Below are 12,319 nucleotides of genomic sequence, written 5' to 3' on the forward strand. Positions count from 1 at the left end.
TCACCCTATCATCCTCAGTCTAGTGGTCAAGTTGAACTTAGCAATAGAGAAATAAAATTAATTTTGTAAAAGACTGTCAACAGGTCCAGGAAGAATTGGTCTAAGAAATTATAGGATGTACTTTGGGCTTATAGAACAGCATATAAAAATCCTATGGGCATGTATCCTTATAAAATGGTTTATGGAAAAGCTTGTCATTTGCCTCTTGAGTTAGAACATAAAGCATTTTGGGCAATCAAAGAACTCAATTATGATTTCAAACTTGCTGGTGAAAAGAGGTAATTTGATATTAGCTCTCTCGATGAATGGAGAACCCAAGCTTATGAAAATGCAAAATTGTTCAAAGAAAAAGTTAAAAGATGGCATGACAAAAGAATCCAAAAGCATGAGTTTAAAGTCGGAGAATATGTTCTTTTGTACAACTCTCATTTCAGATTCTTTGCAGGAAAACTCCTCTCAAAATGGGAAGGCCCATATGTCATCGAGGAGGTTTACCGGTCTAGAACCATCAAAATAAATAATCCTGAAGGTACTAACCCGAAGGTTGTCAATGGGCAACGAATAAAGTATTATATCTCAGGTACGCCCATTAACGTTGAAAGTAATACTATCCAAACTTTGACACCGGAAGAACAGATAAAAGAGTCCTTTCGGAACACTCCAGAATCGTGAAAATAAGGAGGTATGTGATACGGTAAGTAAATGGACTCAGAAAAATCCGCAAAAATATTTTTTTATCAGTTTTGGAATATTTAAGAAATTTGGAAATAAAGAAACTTCTAGGAAGCGTCCCCTGGTGGGCACAAGACACCAGGGCGCGCCAGGCTTGCCTGGCACACCCAGGTGAGTTTTGCCCACCTGGGACACCTTCTGCACTTCGTTTTTTTCCTGTATGCTTGTCCTACAAGATAAAAAAAATCTATATATACTTCCCGAACCTGTTAATCACCGTATCATGGAGAAATCCTCTGTTCTCTTTTCTTGCTGTCTCCGGCCAGATTGATCAAGCCAGGCATCATGTCTGCCTGCTCCTCCAACAACATGGAAGAAGATGCTTGGTTGATGAAGATCGAGATGAAGCGGGAGGAGCCTGTGGATGCTGTCAAGGGATACAAGGGCAAGAAAGCTACTTTAGATCCATCCCTGGTGGTAGCACAAGCACTGCTGGCCGAGGAGGAGGAAGAGGGTATCCTTAAGCCCTACCTTACTCACCTTACTTCTGCTGAGATTCAAGCTTTTCACGTCATTGAAATAGTTCACATACAGAATAAGTATCTCACTCATGAAAGTATTCTGCATCAAGAGCATATCATCCATCTCCGGAGCATCATCCACCGATTGGAGAATCTCTTGATCCTTAAGGATATGTCAGGACCCCGACTCAATGCCACATAGGTCTAGCATGTAACACCTCATATCACTTTGCGGCCTCACGCACGGTATTCCCACGGGTGTCGCCTTACCTTTGCCCGGGACCGTTTGCGCCTTTTGGCACACGTATATGACAGTGTCGCTAGCACCCATATGATAAGGAGCCCGGGCTGACATGGCTAGTCGTAAATCCAAAGTGGCACAGACTTACAGGGACAGGCATCCATGACCCAGCATCGAACGTGTCGGTCATCAGCGAGTGAATCCAGGCTGTAGCACTGGGCTAGCAGGACTCCGGTGAACCGGGCTGTAGCGGGCTAACAGGACTCCGGTATTCATCGCGTGACATTTCCCCGAAGGGACAGACACAGGAACGAAGAAGGACACATGCCGGCCAGCCTAAGTGTCCCGGAGCAGTAGCAAGCTACCATGGCTCGGTGGAAACACTAGGAGACATTTCCCGGTAAGAGAGGCTACCAAGGATAAACAACTAGGTTGTCAGATCCCACACATACCAAGCATTTCAATAACATACACACAATATGCTCGATATGTGCAAATACAACATGGCATCACAACATGACTCTACAACTCAAGTATTTTAATCAATAGGCTCCGAGGAGCGAGATATTACAAACATGGGTCTCATGACCCAACACTCAGAGCATACAAGTCAAAGCACAAGCGGAAGCTATCATGTCTGGGTACAGACATCTATAAATGAAAAAGGCTGAGAAGCCTGACTATCTACCAGATCCTGCCGAGGGCAAGCTGAGGTAACAAGCTAAACGTCGAAGTCCACGCGGAACTACTAGTGAGACCGAAGTCTCTCTGCAAAAACATAAAATAGGCAAACGTGAGTACAAATGTACCCAGCAAGACTTACATCAGAACTAACTACATATGCATCATTATCAACAAAGGGATGGTGGGGTTTAACTGCAGCAAGCCAGCTTTGACTCGGTGGCTATCCTGAACTACGACTGCAAGTAACTCTTTTGAGGTGGCGCACACGAGTCCACATATTCACCATATCAATACACCACTATGGATCCGCTCCCGTCTCCCTACGAGAACGCCATCCATAGCACTCACGCTTATCTTGCGTATTTTAGAGTATCCACTTTCACTTGTCTATGAACTGATATAAGCAACCCAGAAGTCCTTTTCCGCAGACACGGCTATTCGAATAGATCATATTAACCCTGCAGGGGTGTACTTCTTCACACACGCTCTCACCACTTACCGCCGTTTACACGACATGTACTCGGCAACCTTCAAGCGGAAGCCCAACGTGGGTGTCGGCCATGGCCTGCCTAAACACTCGAGTCTCTAGTCCAGGTTTATCGCCTATTCGGGTTCCATCCATGAGGAGATCCGGCCGGAGTTTCGCTCACAGCCCCAAACGATGTGAACAGGGTTCCGTGACACCAAACGGGCGCCCGGTTTACCCGGCCACGTGCCTACCGCATCACAGCCCACCCCTACGGTCAGCGCTGCGCACGGCCTCCAGCATACTACAAACACCAGAAACTACTTGCAACTCCTGGACAGAGGACAAGGGTGATCAAGAAGCCGAGAGGGTCCATTGGTTTCGGGCCCAATGCGTGGTAGTAGCTGAATCATGGATCACAAACACAGAACTCAGTTCCTGAGGACGGCTGCAATGAGACAACCCACCATGTACTCCTACATGGCCTCTCACCGCTACCTTTACCAAATCGTGTTCACACACTTAGCTCACACATAGTAGGACATGTTCACACACCTCTGATTCATCCCCGATGAATCAGACCCGACTCAACTCTAAGCAGTAGCAGGCATGACAAACAAGCATGAATGAGTAGGCACAACAGGGCTCAAACAACTCCTACTCATGCTAGTGGGTTTCATCTATTTACTGTGGAATGACAGGTCATGCAGAGGATAAAGGGGTTCAGCTACCGCAGCAAGTAACAGATGAATCGGTGTTGTCCTAATGCAGTAAAAGAGAGCAGGAGCGAGAGAGTAGGATTGTATCGGAATGAACAAGGGGGTTTTGCTTGCCTGGCACTTCTGAAGATAACATTGAGTCTTCATCAGTGTCAACGATCACATCATCGGTATCACGTCTATCGAGAGGGGACAAATACCGGCAACACAGAAGGGAAGACAATCAATGCAATGCACAATATGATGCATGATCATGACATGGCAAAATGAATGTGTTTTGAGCTAATGTAACTAAAACCAGATTAAATGAAGTTGGTTTGAATCCAAGATTCAAATTCAAACTCCATATGTGATTATTTAAATGCCATTTATTTGTTTTGTGCTAAACAGCATCTATAAGTTGTTCTAACATGCATGGAAATGGTACAGATGGATTCCTTGAATTTTTTTGATAATTTTTCATATATAAATTATTTAATTTGGAGCTACGGTTGAATTTCTATGATTTATTGAAGTTTTAGCTATTTTCTGGAATTTCCTGATTATTTATAAAATAAACTAAATTCTAGAAAAGGAATATTGCGTCAGCATGACGCCGGGGTGACGTCAGCAGGTCAAAGGCGTCGACCAGGTCAAACCTGACCAGTGGGGTCCACTGGTCAGTGACCCAGTCAACTAACCAGGTTAGTTAGCCCTAACTAACTTAGTTAGCCGGGCGGGGCCCGCATGTCAGTGGCCTATCTAATTAGCTAGGTTAATTAGCGCTAACTAATCTAACACTAATCTAGCAGGCGCCTGGGCCCACATGTCAGGGGGGTCAAACCCCGGGTCAAACCCGCCGGAGTTGACCCGCGGCTTGTCGCCGGCGACGCCAGCAACGGCGGAGGGCGTCGGAAACGCTCCTTCGGCGACCAAATCGGCGACTGAGGGGCTCTACGCGTAGCTGGGAGTCGCCCGCATCCATCTGTGCAAATGGCAGGGGCTGAGGTGGCCCGGGCTCACCAGAACGGGGCCCGCGGCGGCGACCGGAGTTCGAGCGAGCGTGGGTTCGGAGTTCTGGTGCATGGCAGGTCCAACTGGTGGTCGGGGTCATCTCCTGGGAGCAAACCGAGTGCTATGACGCGCCCAGGCACGAGCTACGGCGTCTGTAGCCACGACGGCGACATGGCCGGCGGCGGTGAGCTTTCGGGCTCGTGGGGAACGGCGCTACGGCACGGAGGGGAGCATGCTGAGTTAGGGGAGAGGGTCAGTGACTCACGGCGATGACGAGGGGACGCTCGGCGAGGTCGGGGACGGTCCGGAGCCGGCGAATTTGACGAAGATGGCCGGCGGGTCCGAGGTAGAAGACGACGGCGATGGCGGCGATGCAGGGCTTCCGGAGGGCTGTGGATCGGTGGGGAGGAAGAGGGGGTCGAGGCGGAGCTCCTGGGTGCATCGGCGAGGCTAGGGGTGGCCGGTGGCCATGGGTACGGCGACGATGACGGCGAGCTCCGCTCGGTCGCGGGAGGAGAAACAGAGGAGCGAGGGGGAGGGAGGTCCAGAGAGCGAGGGAGAAGTGAGAGGGGGTCGGGGACGTCTCCGTGGCGTCGCGAGGAAGTCGGGGAGGCTGCCACGGCGAAGCAGGAGGTGGCCGGCGTCGGCGCGCGTGCGTCCAGCACGCAGCTGCTTCGGGGCGAGGGGGAGGAAGATGACTAGCAGATGGGCTGCACAGTAACGGGCCGCGCAGAAGCTGGGCCGGCTACAGGTAAGTGGCCCAGGTACGGGTCTTTCTCTCTCTCTCTCTTTTCTAATTATCTCAGTTCTCTATTATTCTGTAAATTTAGGGCTTTATTAAAAATACTCAGACACTTTCAAAAATCATGAAACTAATCATGGCTACTGTTTAGAATATATCCAACAGTAAACATTTTAGTTTATGATTATTTGAGCATTTGAAATATTTAATAGCATTTAAATGCCCAATGAAAATACTATATGATTTAATTCAGTGACCAAATATGTCCTGCAAAAATATAAACCATTTTTGGTAGATGCTTCCACCTCAAACCAGAAATGTTGAACATTTTTAGAGGACATTTTGAGTTCAATGAAAAAGGTTTTATTTTGACCCTAGTTGAATTGATTTAATGCTAGGGTTTGAGCATCCCCATTTCAATTTTAGGCAAAATTTAAACATGATGCAACACATGACTAGCTAGCTCAGAGCAAACCAGAAGCTAGGGATGTGACAACTCACCCCCACTAAACAAGAATCTCGACTCGAGATTCAAGTGTAGGGTAGGATGAAAGGGAAACGCAAACTAGAACAATCTTCACGATCCAGGTTGCACTTCAAATGAACGTTGATTCGATCACCATCTTTGTCTTGTCGTCTTGTTCTGAGAACTCCAATTGACATGACAATGAGAGGAAAGGGAAACTCTAGCAGGATCAATCTTCTAGAAGACCAAACAACTCACGGAATGAGACATAGAGCCATCTCTCGGGTTGAGACACGAGATACACATCAAGAGGGGTGGAAAGAAACGGACGACGAAGGTTCACTAGGTGGACAACAATTCCACACTTAAGAAGGTGGTAATCGATTGTCAACGTAGCGAGGATTTTAGTTGCCATGATAGCACAATGGGGCACCTTAGGGATGGTGACTCGTAGATATACCCCCTCAAGTGGCAAAAAGAATTACTTTTGATTCAAAGATCATTGAAACTCTCTATATCAGCCTAAGGCAAATCACAGCAATCGATTGGCGGGGTCGGTAGAGTGGCATACTCGGACTTGGATGATGTGGATTACCCTGTTGAAGACAACGTAATGAATGAATTTGCTTACCACCGGAAATGGAAGGGACCCATGGTAGAATGGCACATTGGCGGTGTAAGCTGGGAACAAAATGCAAATGCTGGGAATGATTCTGGTAACTGGGAAGAACCCAACAACAGAGAGTGAATTCACTGTTTGAAAAGATCATAGCATTGCCGAGGAAACTGAGAGCAAACCCAGTTAGTGCCGATGATAACACCTAGCGCTTGTGCGTGCTCTCAAGAACTTGAGCATTTCCACAATCATCAAGGTTTTACCAACATCCGTGTCAAGGATCCTGGCAACACAACATGCTACCATGATGAATACCGGTGGAAGATGCAAATGCAAAGGAAGATAACACTTTCTCCAATTTCACTCTTGGCGGGGCCAAAGAAATAAAATCTGGATGATCGACCGAGAGACATTTAGCACTCCGCTTCTAATGTTCTCCTTGACGTGCTAGTGTAACCCTTTCATAGATATGGTTTAATAACTAGAACATCAAGTAAAGGTCGGACTTTGGGAGCAATAGAATCCATAAGGAACAGTTACGGAGGTAAATCCTACGAAATCCTTATGGGGAGGTGGCCAACTTCCTCAAACAAGATACTACAATGATAGGTCTTCCGGCTGGGTGTGTTGGCCACGACATTCACTTTACCGGTTTTTGAGGGACCAATATTATAGTTCTTGGGAAATGTTCCAACCATCATATCTGCCTGAGATTCAGATCTGGTTGGTGTCAGGATATTCCAGACTCATCGAGTCTAGGAAGAAAAATGAAAGTTTGCAACACAAATCGACGAGATGACGTTGCGAGATTCTCGGGAAATGAACTACGATAGCAAGCTCCAAAACATGAGCTGGTTCTGCTACACATGTGTGAACACGCTGTCTCAGACAAACATGATCACATGGTAGTCTTACAATAGAACACTACCGAGTTCTGGTAGGGAACCATCATTGAGGACATAGGAATCTTGTGCATAAACTAGTATTTGCACGGCAACTCCTTTTCCTTGAACAATTCAATCAGTGGCTTGGTGTGCTCGGGACACATATGGAATGAAGATGATCAGTCTAACAGACCACAGAATTCTTCGCACGTGCATGACCGACTTGGGATGATTCCAAAGGAGCAAAAACAAACTTTCTCGAATTCACGACGGCAACTTACATCAAAATGCACGTGAATCAAAGGAAGTCACTCCTTTCATCAAACAAGTACTTGATGAGCTAGCATGAAGAAAATGCTTTCAAAGTTTCCAACACTAACTTAATGTTCAACAACATCATGGAGGAGATAAGAATGTTGTCAATGGGCTCAACAACAACTCATCGGAATTTCCATATCACTGGACTTCCACCATCGTGTGAACACGGTGATAGCATTGGTCAGAACCAAAAGATATAATGGTGTATGCTCGAGGGATCAACCGCGAGTAAGACAACATTACGAACATCGTTGGTTCTAATTTGATTTGACGATAGCCCACACTCAAATCAAAGGATTGATAAGACAATAGGTCCAGCAACTGATCACAGGGACCAATCGATGAAGATATCATCTTTCTTCAACACACACTACACAAGAATATCCCTTTGGAACGAACTAAGTCAGGCAAGCTTTTATCTTCCAACCCTCCAAGTTGTCGTTTAGCTTAACCAACTAGCTCAGGGATATCTAACACCGATTCTTGAAGAGAAGGTGGTTCACAAGAAACCAACTTAATCACGAGCTCAACATAGCGGTCAGGTGACAACCTGGTAATACTTCCGAGAAGATCTTCGGAAATCACGAACCACCGATATGTTACTAAGCTCGAGAACAATCTTGCTTTTCAGGGCAAGATGATATGATCAAATGAGCGAGGACTAGACAAGATCCTAACTCATCAATCGAAGGGTGCACCAAAATAAGGACTAGGTAGCACAATCAACCTTAGGGTGACGATTCAATAATCGACACGCTAAGAATGAGGTTATCGTCCATTTAACTACCAAGCAATGGAGTTGCTAGCAGTATTGATTTCACACGCCATGATTCATTTGTCGGCATTCCGGTTACATCAACACGAAGACCGAGGAATGACTAATGATGGCAAGAAGTATCACTATACCAAGAGTTCATAGGATGGTGTGCAATTCCTATAACAATCCCGATATAAAGATGGTAATACTCCAAGGTAGGGCAGAACAAAAGCTGGATTAGCAATTTGATCTGCGGAGCACAACTTCTTTGACCCAATCCTGGATATGGATGAGGTACTGGAGTTTGTTTCTCCAAGTCATTCAGGACAGAATGGCTTGACGGACCACAAGGGTAATAGGCATCGATCAACGAACGCACGCATACTCTTGACTATCAATTGATAGACGAAGGTCAGTAGACAACTAGAGAGGGACAACTCAAAGGAACATATAATTTTCTGAGTTGTGGATGCATGGTTTAGCATGTCGAACGAATTCCACATATTTCTTCCGGATAACCCATGCAGAAGGGTAGAACTGGCAGAGTCACAATGTAGAACCCATCGAGAGCACTCTGATTGTGATCTTTCGATCAGCGAGGAACATCTGCCATAAGGGGTTCATAGTATTTGGAAGAAAGGAATACCACGAACATCGAGGACTAATGCAAAGGTTACTAATAACCTAAAGGAACGAGCAAACCCTATCAACATGAGGTAAGTAGAGTGAATCTCGGGTTCAAACCCAGGGATAGAATACCTATTACTAAGTAGCATCACGGGATGCTTTCGAGAATAATGGCCAGAATCATCACACTGGGAACACAAATCATGGCTAAATTACTAGATGATCCCCTAAGACACCTAGGGTCATAATACCAACTCCAACATATATGTCAAGGCAATAAAGTACCTCAACTCACTGATTTGTGTGATTAATCTGACCAAAGGCACATCGGAAACAGGAGGAAGGGATTTGCAAATGCATCAGACTCTTTGGAAACCTGGGATGACTCGGACAGCATAACGACTGTAAATGCTCAGAAAAGATTTGAGATATTCACAAAAATGGTGGCATAACCACTCAGAAGCACAATATCAAGGTGTCGAGATCAACAATTAACATACGGAAGTAGTAGGAACTGAGACTTAAATCCAACAATCTTATAAGTCTACAGATCAGTAACACGTGATCCTGATAGAAAGAAAAGATGGCCTAGTTCTTAATCCCCGTAGAAGAGAAGATGATGACTCAGATCAGAAGGCCAGGAGGTATAAGGAGTAAAAAGAGCCTTACGTTCCATCCCACAATCAATTCCCTTATATAACTAAAGAATTTCTAGACTCAACTTCGACCAGTTTGGCTTGGTAATCCTACAGGCAGTCAAGCTCTGATACCAACGCTGTCAGGACCCCGACTCAATGCCACATAGGTCTAGCATGTAACACCTCATATCACTTTGCGGCCTCACGCACGGTATTCCCACGGGTGTCGCCTTACCTTTGCCCGGGACCGTTTGCGCCTTTTGGCACACGTATATGACAGTGTCGCTAGCACCCATATGATAAGGAGCCCGGGCTGACATGGCTAGTCGTAAATCCAAAGTGGCACAGACTTACAGGGACAGGCATCCATGACCCAGCATCGAACGTGTCGGTCATCAGCGAGTGAATCCAGGCTGTAGCACTGGGCTAGCAGGACTCCGATGAACCGGGCTGTAGCGGGCTAACAGGACTCCGGTATTCATCGCGTGACATTTCCCCGAAGGGACAGACACAGGAACGAAGAAGGACACATGCCGGCCAGCCTAAGTGTCCCGGAGCAGTAGCGAGCTACCATGGCTCGGTGGAAACACTAGGAGACATTTCCCGGTAAGAGAGGCTACCAAGGATAAACAACTAGGTTGTCAGATCCCACACATACCAAGCATTTCAATAACATACACACAATATGCTCGATATGTGCAAATACAACATGGCATCACAACATGACTCTACAACTCAAGTATTTTAATCAATAGGCTCCGAGGAGCGAGATATTACAAACATGGGTCTCATGACCCAACACTCAGAGCATACAAGTCAAAGCACAAGCGGAAGCTATCATGTCTGGGTACAGACATCTATAAATGAAAAAGGCTGAGAAGCCTGACTATCTACCAGATCCTGCCGAGGGCACAAGATCGTAGCTGAGGTAACAAGCTAAACGTCGAAGTCCACGCGGAACTACTAGTGAGACCGAAGTCTCTCTGCAAAAACATAAAATAGGCAAACGTGAGTACAAATGTACCCAGCAAGACTTACATCAGAACTAACTACATATGCATCATTATCAACAAAGGGATGGTGGGGTTTAACTGCAGCAAGCCAGCTTTGACTCGGTGGCTATCCTGAACTACGACTGCAAGTAACTCTTTTGAGGTGGCGCACACGAGTCCACATATTCACCATATCAATACACCACTATGGATCCGCTCCCGTCTCCCTACGAGAACGCCATCCATAGCACTCACGCTTATCTTGCGTATTTTAGAGTATCCACTTTCACTTGTCTATGAACTGATATAAGCAACCCAGAAGTCCTTTTCCGCGGACACGGCTATTCGAATAGATGATGTTAACCCTGCAGGGGTGTACTTCTTCACACACGCTCTCACCACTTACCGCCGTTTACACGACATGTACTCGGCAACCTTCAAGCGGAAGCCCAACGTGGGTGTCGGCCACGGCCTGCCTAAACACTCAAGTCTCCAGTCCAGGTTTATCGCCTATTCGGGTTCCATCCATGAGGAGATCCGGCCGGAGTTTCGCTCACAGCCCCAAACGATGTGAACAGGGTTCCGTGACACCAAACGGGCGCCCGGTTTACCCGGCCACGTGCCTACCGCATCACAGCCCACCCCTACGGTCAGCGCTGCGCACGGCCTCCAGCATACTACAAACACCAGAAACTACTTGCAACTCCTGGACAGAGGACAAGGGTGATCAAGAAGCCGAGAGGGTCCATTGGTTTCGGGCCCAATGCGTGGTAGTAGCTGAATCATGGATCACAAACACAGAACTCAGTTCCTGAGGACGGCTGCAATGAGACAACCCACCATGTACTCCTACATGGCCTCTCACCGCTACCTTTACCAAATCGTGTTCACACACTTAGCTCACACATAGTAGGACATGTTCACACACCTCTGATTCATCCCCGATGAATCAGACCCGACTCAACTCTAAGCAGTAGCAGGCATGACAAACAAGCATGAATGAGTAGGCACAACAGGGCTCAAACAACTCCTACTCATGCTAGTGGGTTTCATCTATTTACTGTGGAATGACAGGTCATGCAGAGGATAAAGGGGTTCAGCTACCGCAGCAAGTAACAGATGAATTGGTGTTGTCCTAATGCAGTAAAAGAGAGCAGGAGCGAGAGAGTAGGATTGTATCGGAATGAACAAGGGGGTTTTGCTTGCCTGGCACTTTTGAAGATAACATTGAGTCTTCATCAGTGTCAACGATCACATCATCGGTATCACGTCTATCGAGAGGGGACAAATACCGGCAACACAGAAGGGAACACAATCAATGCAATGCACAATATGATGCATGATCATGACATGGCAAAATGAATGTGTTTTGAGCTAATGCAACTAAAACCAGATTAAATGAAGTTGGTTTGAATCCAAGATTCAAATTCAAACTCCATATGTGATTATTTAAATGCCATTTATTTGTTTTGTGCTAAACAGCATCTATAAGTTGTTCTAACATGCATGGAAATGGTACAGATGGATTCCTTGAATTTTTCTGATAATTTTTCATATATAAATTATTTAATTTGGAGCTACGGTTGAATTTCTATGATTTATTGAAGTTTTAGCTATTTTCTGGAATTTCCTGATTATTTATAAAATAAAATAAATTCCAGAAAAGGAATATTGCGTCAGCATGACGCCGGGGTGACGTCAGCAGGTCAAAGGCGTCGACCAGGTCAAACCTGACCAGTGGGGTCCACTGGTCAGTGACCCAGTCAACTAACCAGGTTAGTTAGCCCTAACTAACTTAGTTAGCCGGGCGGGGCCCGCATGTCAGTGGCCTATCTAATTAGCTAGGTTAATTAGCGCTAACTAATCTAACACTAATCTAGCAGGCGCCTGGGCCCACATGTCAGGGGGGTCAAACCCCGGGTCAAACCCGCCGGAGTTGACCCGCGGCTTGTCGCCGGCGACGCCAGCAATGGCGGAGGGCGT

The sequence above is a fragment of the Triticum aestivum genome, chromosome 4B (assembly GCF_018294505.1).
Source record: "Triticum aestivum cultivar Chinese Spring chromosome 4B, IWGSC CS RefSeq v2.1, whole genome shotgun sequence".
NCBI lineage: Eukaryota > Viridiplantae > Streptophyta > Magnoliopsida > Poales > Poaceae > Triticum > Triticum aestivum.